General features: G+C 40.8%; 1 protein-coding gene across 4 annotated transcripts in view; it reads left to right on the top strand.

Annotated features, from left to right (window-relative positions):
• The window catches only part of CXADR (CXADR Ig-like cell adhesion molecule), a 55,602-nt gene that overhangs the window by 1,074 nt on the left and 42,909 nt on the right, over nucleotides 1–11,619 (top strand). The gene's annotated exons all lie outside the window — the stretch shown is intronic.

Genomic DNA, 11,619 nt, shown 5'->3' on the forward strand with positions numbered 1-11,619 from the left:
CGCCTCTCTCAGGAGGGGAAAAAATAGGCATTTAAAAAATGTGTGGACCATTAGAAGGCACAATCATTTGACGCTTTAAAAAACTGATCAGGTTTCATGGCAGTGTTTTAACTAACTGATCTTGTTTGTCAGGATAGGCATAGGTCACGTTTAGAACCAAATGGCTATTTTTAAAAATCCAACGGTGCGACCCTCAGGAGGCACACTTTGTGTAGTCTCTGGAAGGGCTTTTTTTTTTTTTTTTTTTTTTTTTAAGTGTTGGAGAGGAGCGGGTGGCCCTTTTTGTTGGGATGGCTCTCTGCTTCCTGTTGAAATGTTAATTCCATTGTTGGGTGCCACATCTGTGAGCATTACTCATGGGATCAACATTCTATTAACAAGTCTAATCTTCAATATATAGCACCACCTCCACCTTTTTGATACATATCATTTAGACTTGGGTGAAATTTCCAAAGTAATGCTTCTGGAAAGGACGAAGGGTCAGTAACCAGTTTACATGGTACATTCCCACCTTTGTTTTGTCAAAGACTAAACTGAAGTTGAAGTGGGTAATGCATCTTCTCTCTGGGAAAAATATTTTAAGCTACATCTAGAGCAGAAAAGTGGAATAACACATGTAGAGGATCACCCCCCACCCAATGCCAACCCCCACCCTGGGGATTTCCAGATAATTGTGTGGATTTCATTTTTTTCTGGACACCTCACTTTGTTAGGAGCAATCTCAACAGGATATTTTTGATACAGAGTCATTCTACTCATAAACGGTATACTAAGATAGTGAACTTCTCATAAAAGCACTGTTGTCTTTAGCTTAACAACTATTTTTAGGTACAGTTTTCCAGCTTAGGGAACAACTCAAAAAGCTATGTAATTGATCTATGGCTTTGAGTAGTTCTTCAGATAACTCTTGCCATTTTAGGCATTCATTCCTATGAATTTGATTTGAGTGGTAACATGATTGACTTCTACATTTGGCAAAACAAAGTGGAGGAGACTTACATATTAAAAAGTGCAGTGCTATTTTTTCTCTAGATCTGTTTCCATATGGGTTGTAAAGAGTTTTGTCATATATTCTGGTTGCTAGTGGAAGCCCTTTTGATGTATTTTATTACCTGTCCAGTATCAAGTCACACTACCAGTAGCAAAAGTGGCTGTAGTAGAACAGCTGTAGCAATGGTAGTAATATTAGAGCCTTGAGGGAACAGTTATTAAATGCCAGGGCACTGGTAAGGGCTTTATATATACTCCATCTACCTAGCAGTCCTGGAGGGTATGTATTGTAATGATCCCTGTTGCACATGTGAGGAAACTGAGGTGCAGAGTAGTTATATAACTTAATTTGCTAAGGTCACAGATTTCCTCCTTAATCCTTGCTCTTACCATTTGCTATTTTTGCCTCTGAAACAGCCATTTTCCTCTTTGATTACCTCTAATTGACCTCCTAAATTTCTATCACTGGTTATCTGTCATGTAGTAAGAACCTGCTGTTGGTTTGACTATGTGCCAAATACTGAAGACTTTCATTTTAGCCCTTTATTTTCTTAATCTTAGTTCATACTCTCAGACACTATTACAATAACACAGGGAACCAGGGCTTAGGCGGGTGTTACAAACTCATGTGGCCCGTGTATCAGCATCAGCATCACCTGAGGATCTTGTTAAAGTTTGGGGTGCTGTTGTTTCTCACACACTGTCAGCATGAGTGAAGCTAGCCTCTGCCTTCAGCTCAGGTCATGATCCCAGGGTCCTGGGATCGAGCCCCGCATCTGGTTCTCTGCTCAGCTGGGAGCCTGCTTCCTCCTCTCTCTCCCTGCCTGCCTCTCTCACTAGTTGGAATCTCTGTCTATCAAATAAATAAATAAAATCTTTAAAAAAAAAGTACTTGTCTTCCCACTACTTGTTAGCCATTTGATGGTTGCAGGCCTCTGTCCTTTCTGTGCGCCTCAGTTGCTTTGTGTGTCAAGAATACGGTTCCTACTGGGGCGCCTGGGTGGCTCAGTGGGTTAAGCTGCTGCCTTCGGCTCAGGTCATGATCTCAGGGTCCTGGGATTGAGACTGCATCAGGCTTTCTGCTCAGCAGGGAGCCTGCCCCCCCCCCCCACCTCTTTGCCTACTTGTGATCTCTCTCTGTCAAATAAATAAATGAAATCTTAAAAAAAAAAAGGTTGAATCTGAATACAGATGCAACACTTTAGGAAATCTTTTAGACATACATCATAATTCATGATTTCTTTTTTTTTTTTTTAAGATTTTATTTATTTATTTGACAGAGAGAAATCACAAGTAGATGGAGAGGCAGGCAGAGAGAGAGAGAGAGAGGGACGCAGGCTCCCTGCTGAGCAGGGAGCCCGATGCGGGACTCGATCCCAGGACCCTAAGATCATGACCTGAGCCGAAGGCAGCAGCTTAACCCACTGAGCCACCCAGGCACCCAATGATTTCTTAAGCTTATTTTCCTCTCTGCTCAGCAGGGAGCCTGCTTCCCTCTCTCTCTGCCTGTCTCTCTGCCTACTTGTGATCTCTCTCTGTCAAATAAATAAAATAAAATCTTAAAAAAAAAAAAAAAGAATAGGGTTCCTACCATCTCAGAGTCATTACGGAGCAGAGTGAAATGTTTTATCATTTTGCTTGCCTGGAGTCTTCCTTTGTGTAAAAAATAATAAAGATTAAATGTGAACTTGATCCCCTCCATATACCTCTCTTACGGTCTACATTTTTTCCATTATACCAACCACCTAAAAAAAAGTTGCCCCCCCTCCAAGGGAAGCCACTTTATAATGGCTTCTTACCGTATTTCTTGTGCGGTGTCCATCAGTTACTCAGTTTATCTCCTTGCACGAGGGGCATTGAGGGGCATTACTTGTGTTCTTATTATAGTCCCAGTGTTAGCTTATGGTATGTGGCAGAGAGCAAATGTCTTATGACTGAAGGTTTGCAGCTTTTTAATCACTAGGCCCCTGTATGTGCTGTAGCTCTCATCAGTTCCAGCTCTCCGGTCCTTGGTAGTGGTCATTACAGTTGCCTTGTCTCATTCTTTGTTAGTCTAAAGAAGTTCTAAGCTTTTGCTTTATCTTTGATCTCATTGTTCTCTTCCACTTCAGTTGCCAGAGAGAACAGGAACCCTTTGGCAAATCCATTCATCTCTTCGGAGCTCCTTGATACCTGTTTTGGTTCTTTGCACCCTGCTAACCTGCTCTTCATCGAATTCATAGTAGGTCCCTTAAATACCAGCCTTCCCCATGATTTGTCCCATAGTCTTCTTCTCTCAATCTTAAATGTGGGTGGACTCATTTATCCGTTACTATAACCTCCAAATAGTTGTTCATGACTTAAAAGTAGTGCCAGCTCAGCCCACCTCTGCTTTGAATCCTGCGCCACTATTTCCAACTGCCTGACATTCACATTCATCTGAATGCACTTTAGTACCTCAGAACCTGCATGTCTGGAGCCAAATTCATCCATTAATTAATTGATTACATGATTTAATCATTCAGGTATTTATTGCTTACTATGTTCTGTGCTGTGCTAGGTACCCTTACAGTAGTATAGAACTTCGCAAGGCGCAAATTTTGATAGGACACATCCAGCAGGTGATACAGGTTTTGTAAAGGCACGGAGATCTGAAAGGGTAGAATGTGTCTTGGGAGGTGAGAAATTCAGTTCATTAAAGCACCTAACCAGCACTTCTCAAACTTTTGATGGTATCTGAATCATTCTCGTAAGATAGTTGGGTGAGGCCCGAGATTCTGCTTTTTAGCAAGTTCCTCATCATGTCACTGCTGACCACACTCTGGGTGAGTGAGGCTCCAAGGCTGTGCCAAGAGCTTAGTAGGAGATGAAAGATGATTGACATTTGTCAAGTTATACTACTCTCCGTGGTGGCACTGAGAAGCTTGTGGAGCCATTAAAGAAGTGAGATTATATGCTGAGATTATTCGCTTAAATGATGAACTCTGCAGCAGTCCTGGAGGCAGGTGGAAACAATGGGTCTAACACTAACACAGGAAGCTATCTAGGATGGTGTACACAGAAGCAGCCCCTATGGAAAAACAGTGGTGTTGGGCCTCCTCTCTGATCTAAAAAGTTGTTTTGAGAGAAATGAACTGAAGCCTGATACCTGGTTAGTTGCAAGAAATTAGTTGGAGAGAAGCAGTAGGATTCCTGGCTTTGAGTGAATGGGAAGTCACTGAACTACAGAGGAAAAAAAGAGGAACGTTTTAGAGGAAACAACCAGCAAGTTTGAGTTTGGACAGGTGGTGTTCGAGGCATCTGAGGGGAATGGAAGTATAAAAAAAAAAGTGTCTTGTAGGAAAATTGAAACAAAGGTCAGGATCTTGGGAAAGACAGATTGGTGGTAGAGAATTGAGAATCGCTGCTGAGAAGTACCATCTGTGTTGGGTTAGCCAGGACAAGCTAGTGGGACTAGGAGAGGTGATGCAAGGTGACATTGGAGCACACCATCTAGTAAGTACACAGCAGGTGAACAGTGGGAAGTGTTGTGGGGGATGTAAGACAACCGTGGGAGGAGGGTGTCCCAGAAACTGGTGCAAAAATGAAGTCAATAGGACTTACGATTAGGAAATTACTGGGAACATTCAGGAAGTTCTGGATTCCACAGGGAAGATGGTTTCCGTAGTGAGTGAAGCTAGATTTTCATAGATTAAAAAGAGCGGGCATCGGGTAAGTAAAGAAAGAAAAACATACTAGCATTTGCAGTTGGGTTGATAGTGAAGCGTTGCATATATGACTTTCATCCCAAGGTACAGTAGCAGACCGAGAGGATAAAGGTAGAAGCCAGCAGAGAGGGACTCCTGTAACTTACAGCCGCCAGACCTAGAACCTTACTTTTCATTTTTCTTCGTGTACCCAGTATCCTCCTTGTACCTTAAATGTTGGGGTTCCTCAAGTTATGGCTTCAGTTAGCATTTAGGTCTTGACAGCTTCCAGTCTATTTCTAGTCTGTCTACCAAGCTTCTCCCCATCATTCGAAACCCCCACTTAGCATCCCCTGCTTAGACTTCCCACAGGCACCTCCAGTTGAACCTGTCTACGTGAGCACTGCTCCCGCTCCCATTAGGTGGCTTTTTCAGCCATCAAAATGCCCAGGCAGAAATACGGGCACCCTACCTTCCTATTCCTCTCATCGGCTTACATCCATCAGTTTCCGAGTCGCTTGTATCCCTCCAGCCACCACCTAGAGCCCGGGTTGTGCCAGCAGCTCTTAAGATGGTTGAAATAGCTTTGTTGGCATCTGGTAAGTGAATTTTCCCTGCTCTGAACATATTACATTACTGGAGCGTGTTCTAACAGTTATCAAGTGGGCCTTTATTATAATTGTTTTTCCTCAACAGGCTGTACATTTCATGATGTGTCAGGGCTTATCTGTTTATTCCTTATTTTGTTCGCAGTGTGTGCACAGTGCCTGTTAATGATATAAATGGGGAAAGTGTTCCAGACAGGAATTGATGTATATTGACTTGAGGAAAAGACCCAGAGGGAAAGAGCATTTGAAGGTCAAGACTAGGTATATCACAACAACAACAACAAAAAAGAATAGGTACATTATGGAAGAGGTGAGCAGGGCTGGGCTCAGTATTCTGCCCAGACCAGCTTGGTGTTTGGTGTTTGTGTCAGCTTTGCTCTGCATTCAGTAATGGAGTGCATTCGTGTTACAGTCAGTCTCATTTTAATTTCCTGTCGCAGCCTGTTCTCCTAGTCCCCTTGTTTCTGTCTGTCCTCTCTTATGTACAAATCATTATCAGGTGTAATTAAATAAAGGCAAGAGTTGTTGCTGGGAACTTTTAATTTGGTTCATTTGTTCATTCAGTGGCCAGCAGGGAATGGATGTGGACTTTAAAATGATAAAGTAACCCAGACATAATTAAAAATTATCTAAGGAAAATGAACTTATGACTTTATCCTATTGTTTTTCATCCACTTATTTTTTTTTTTTTAAAGAAAACTAATATTCTAGAATAATTGTTAGATTGGTATTGGAATTAGACTGGTTTCTGTTAAGAGTGTGCTGTGTTTCAGTAAAAAGAGGTAACCTTTTCTGTTGCTGGTTCCCTATCTTATTTTCTACCCAGCTCTTTTGGGGGCTGAAATGACGAATTGTGGAATGCGAGGGAGTTGGGAAAACGTCACCCCGGCATGATGAAGTGGTCTGTTGCAGAAGCTGGTTCGAAGTTCATCGTTTGGTTTGGTGATCTCTTGGGGCTCCATTATTGGCATTGCTTTGTGGTCTGTTCACTCTGTTGAATCCATCACTGTCTCTGTGTAAAAATGTAAAAGAAGCTGAAAATGTTTTTACATTCAGTGGTGAAATGGTGACTTAGAGACAGTTTCTCTTTTGTGCTTTCCCACAGGCCTTTTCATTTTTTTTTTTAACTTTTTTTTTTTTTTTAAGATTTTATTTATTTGACAGAGAAAGAGAGAGAGAGCACAAGCAAGGGGAGCAGTAGAGGGAGAAGGAGAAGCAGGCTCCCCGCCGAGCAGGGAGCCCAACATGACTCGATCCCAGGACCCTACCCTAGGATCATGACCTGAGCTGAAAGCAGAGGCTTAACCATCTGAGCCACCCAGGCGCCCTCCCATGGGCCTTTTCTGTCACCTTCTTCCCTCACCTCATTGACTCACTCTTTCAGGTTTCTAATAAAGAGTTAGCCAATTAGAGTTTAAGCATTAAAGGCTTTAACTTTGACTCAGGAGTATTTGCAGTGTATTTTAATTAGCAGTGTGCTGTAGAAGAGAAGACTGTGGCCTGTCCTGTTGACAAAGAGAAGGTAGGCTAAGGGAGGAAGATAATAACAGTCTATTTTTAGGGTAGGTGTGAGATCATGGCATGGTTTAGTGTCTCTTTTGATAGTTGGTGAGAAAAAGGATTAACAGTCAAATTAACCAGTGTTAATTGGTTAACTGAGACAATGCAAATTTCCTTTGAAACTATTAAATCACTTTCATTATTTCAAAGGCATTTTACAAGTTGGAATGGGAATGACTTTGATTTCATTTACTTCCAAGAAATAAAAACACACTTCGATTACAGGTAACCAATTTTGGTTACTTTTTCACCATCCCATAGTGTAAATATATGTTCTGAGTGAGTTTTATTTTATTTTATTTTTTTTAAAGAATTTATTTATTAATTTGACAGAGAGAAATCACAAGTAGACGGAGAGGTAGCGAGAGAGAGAGAGAGGGAAGCAGGCTCCCTGCCGAGCAGAGAGCCCGATGCGGGACTCGATCCCAGGACCCTGAGATCATGACCTGAGCCGAAGGCAGCGGCTTAACCCACTGAGCCACCCAGGCGCCCTCTGAGTGAGTTTTAAATGTTTCTCCAGAGGACTGGTAGTTTGGCTGCACAGATCACATGCTCTCAAGGAATCTCAAGAAACAGTGAACCAAATTCAGCCACATCTCTGTTGAATTGTTAGAGGACTGTAGCTGACTTTCAGTCTCACTTGGATTCCCCAGTGAACAGAGCTTTGAACTCTTGAATACCAGATGATTCCCATGGGGGTTTTCCCTGATGGGCCAGACAAAAACTTTTGAGAGTTGATGCCCTGGGTTGTTGTACAGTAAGAATTGAGAGGAATTACTTGGTTGTACAATGTGAAATCTGATACTTTTAGAAAGAACCTGGTAACTCTTGGCTAGAAAAGTGAATTGTACCTTTTTCCCCCTTAACATATATGTGTGTGTGTGTGTGTGTGTGTGTGTGTCCCCCTTAACATATATTTAACATATATATATATATTTTTTTTTCCAAAAAACTCAAGAACATTATACAAGTTTTAAATTTATATTTTGCCAAAAGTATCAATATATGCATTATTTATATAACTTCATCAGCGATGGAATTTGAATCAGTACTATAAACATGTAGCAGTCACTAATCTAGATCATCACAGTGAACCAAAATGCACAGTTGTTACGATGTAATTTGCATGGGGTGGAGGGGGAAGCCCTCAAGTGGTGGGAGACTAGCCTGGGGACAAGCCAATTTCCCTGCTGAGATCATGATGGTAGCTGAAACCAACAGTCAGATGTTTAATAGATTGAGCCATGCAGGTGCCCCGATATAACTTATTTTTTAAGATAATTTTATAAGTGTCTCATTTGAATCTGCTCTTCTGACAACCTCTGGGTAGGAAGGATATTTTGTATTATTATCATTTATAGGAATTAGGGAACACAAGCATGGGCAGTGGAAGAGGATGAAGCAGGCGTCCTACCAAGCAGAGCCCAGTGTGGGGCTCCATCCCAGGACCTAAGCCAAAAGCAGGTATTTAACCACTGAGCCACCCAGGCACCCCGGGGTGATGGAATGTAGATGGAATTGGAGATCTTGGGCTCCTTAGGCCCAGCAGGTTGTACCTTGTGGAAATATTTGAGTCTATAGAGTTGTGAGACATTATAGTTCTTAAAGAATATATTTTGTTTAGCCCAGTATATACAAAATATCATTTCTGTATGTGATCAAATTAAACATTAATAAGATTTAAATTTTTTCCCTCATACTAAGTCTGGTTAGCCATGTTAAGTGCTCAGTAACCATGTGTGGCTGCAGCTAACCTTTTGGTCAGCAGAAGTCTAGAAATTGGGGCTTTAGTTCCAGTCACCTTCTAACATATCTAGTCTCTGAACATCCTACTAACTACAAAGTTATGGGTGTGATGTGCTCACGAGATAATTATAATTATTTGTATTACACAGTATTCCTGTTGGTAACAAGTTAAATAAGGTCTCTTGTTTCTTAGTTTCTTGAATTAATCAGATCATTTCTATTATGTACAAAATTATGTCAGTTGCCTTTATACAAGCTCTATACATTTACATTATAGGTGTGAGGGAGAAAAAAGTAATAGATGCACAAAAATTCACATTTTTAATTTGCCTCTGAGGGAAATAAATGCATTTATGGGAAGGTAGAAAATAAGGACAGACTGGCCCCTGTTGACGGTTGCTAGGGAAATTTGAATTCACTTTGGGATATTAGAAAGAAATTACTGGGAGATTGAGGCAGTCAAGTTAGACATGCTTACAACAGGGGTGATTTTCTTATTGTAATCAACCCTTTCTTTATTACCTTCAGAATTTTCCATAAGGAGGTAATATTTACTCATTTTGCTCTTTTATCTATTTCTTTGCTTTCTAATTTTCTGTGATCTCATCTTTATTAAGACACTTTACCTGAGTTTTGTTTTGTGTATGTGTGTTAGCTTTGCTTTTTGCCAGTTACTTTTACTATTCCGTGTTAATTAAAGGAAGAGAACCTGGGGCTTTTATGAGCAGGAACCTTTGGGCCTCACCACCCTCTACCCCTCTTCTGGTTACTTAAAAACCAGAATTTCTTCTGTAATCCAGGGTTCCCTGGTCAGAGCTCAGTTCTGTCTCTGACATGGATTTATCTTATAGGCCAGTTTCTTCGCTCCTGCTCATGGACTGTAGTGTACAACTATGTACATTAGTGAGACCTTATTGTACCAAATGTGGCTAGACTTTTTTTTTTTTTTTTTTTTTTGTAAAGGCCATTTATAAAACATTGGGACATTATATTTTTAACAAAAACAGAAGTAACCTTTGTCTTTAACTCCTTCAGCTCTTTCACATTTCTTTGAAAGTAAACCTTTTAGGAGCACCTGGCTGGTTCAGTGGGTAGAGCATGCAACTCTTAATCTTAGGGTCATGAGTTTGAGCCCTATTTTGAGGGTAGAGTTTACTTCAAAAAAATTTAAGAATTAAAGAAAAGTAAACCATTTCTCTGAAGTATGACATACATAGAGAAGCACAAAGTTGAAAGCATTGTTTACAAGTAAACAGGTAAGAGAGTTTTCACAAAGCAGAAACATCTGTTTAATCTCACCCTGATCAGGAAGTAGAATATATGCCACATTTCTCATTTGAAAACAATCCTTCAGGGGCACCTGGGTGGCTCAGTTGGTTAAGTGGCTGCCTTCGGCTTCGGTTGTGGTCCTGGGATTGAGCCTCGCATCCCCGCATTGGGCTCCCTGCTCCCTCACCTGCCTGTTTCCCTTGCTTGTGCACACTCTCTCTTTGTCAAATAAATAAGTGAATCTTTAAACAAACAAAAAAACCCTTCCTTGACCACACATCACACTTACTACTTTCCTTCTACCCTTGAGACCCAAGTTCCTCAAAACAGTGGTCACTTCTGTTTCTCCTCACACATCTCAAGTTCACAGCTTTTCCTAGCAACTTTCCAACTCTCTTCTGATTTCTAACTATGTAGATTCACTATATTAACATATATAAATGGAACTTTACAGTCTGTGTTTTTTGTCTTTTACTTACCACATTAGAAATATTATTGATTTTGTGTAGCTGTAGTCCGTTCATTTGCCTTGCTATATGGGATTCTGTTGTGTGACTGTATCACAATTGATTTACCCAGCTTATTACTAATGGACTTTTTCCCAATTTTTTGCTATTGTGAAAAATGCTGCTTTGTCATTCTCATTCTTGTGTTTCAGTGCAAATGCGTACACATTTCCCTACCTGTCAATGGGGTTCCAAAGGTAATACCTATGTTTAGCTTTAGTTGAAATTGCCAAGCAGGTTTCCAAAATTGAGGTGCCAGTTGATACTCCCACCAATAGAGTATGAGAGTTTCAGTTGTTCCACATCCTCCTCGGGGTCTTTTTTCATTCTGGCTATTCTGGTGGGTGTTTAGTGCCATATCATTTTTTTAAAACCTCCTAATGATGGAAGTTTTCAAATATATAAAATGAAAAATGGTACGATAAAGCTCAGCTTCATCAACTATGAACTTGTACCATTTGGATCCATGATCCCATTCTGTAATCCTCCACTTTCTTTCCCATTCGTCTTCACAGATAGTTCAGACTTGAAACTGTCTCTAGAAACCCTCTACCTATGTTTTTTCTGCCTCTTTTATTCCAAGTAAATGCTGTATGCCTCCTTTGTTAGAGAAGAAAAATAGAGGCTATCAGTTACAAATTCCCTTAATTTCTTGTACCTCCGGATATAAGCTTATCCATAATTGTACCTGTCTCTCGTGTCCTTTCCTTCATTCTTATCTATTAATTAGTTAATTAATTTATTTTATGGTTCACTTATTTATTTTGGAGAGAGAGAGAAAGCACATTTGCACATGAGCTGGGGGAGGAGCAAGGGGAGGAGAAGAGAGAGAATCTCCCACAGACTCTCCCATGAGTGTTAAGTCCCATGTGGGGATCCATCTCACAACCCTGAGATCATTCGTGACCTGAGCCAAAATCAAAAGTCCGACACATAACTGACTGAGCCACTCAGGCAACCCCCTCTATTCTTTTTTTTTTTTTTTTTTTTTTTTATTTTTTTTTTTGACAGACACAAGTAGGCGGGGGGGAGGGGGGGGGGGGGGGGGCAGGCTCCCTACCAAGCAGACAGCCTGATGCGGAGCTCGATGCCAGGCCCCTGAGATCACAACCCGAGCTGAAGGCAGAGGCTTAACCCACTGAGCCACCAAGGCACCCCCACCCCTTCTATTCTTATTTAAAGTTGTCTTGTTTACTATTTTCTAGCATCTTTCTTTTGTGGGGTGTCAATCCTTCAGTCTCTGAGTTTTCTGCTGTAGGTATTTTTTTTTTTTTT

The sequence above is a fragment of the Mustela nigripes genome, chromosome 2 (assembly GCF_022355385.1).
Source record: "Mustela nigripes isolate SB6536 chromosome 2, MUSNIG.SB6536, whole genome shotgun sequence".
In the NCBI taxonomy this organism is placed as follows: domain Eukaryota; kingdom Metazoa; phylum Chordata; class Mammalia; order Carnivora; family Mustelidae; genus Mustela; species Mustela nigripes.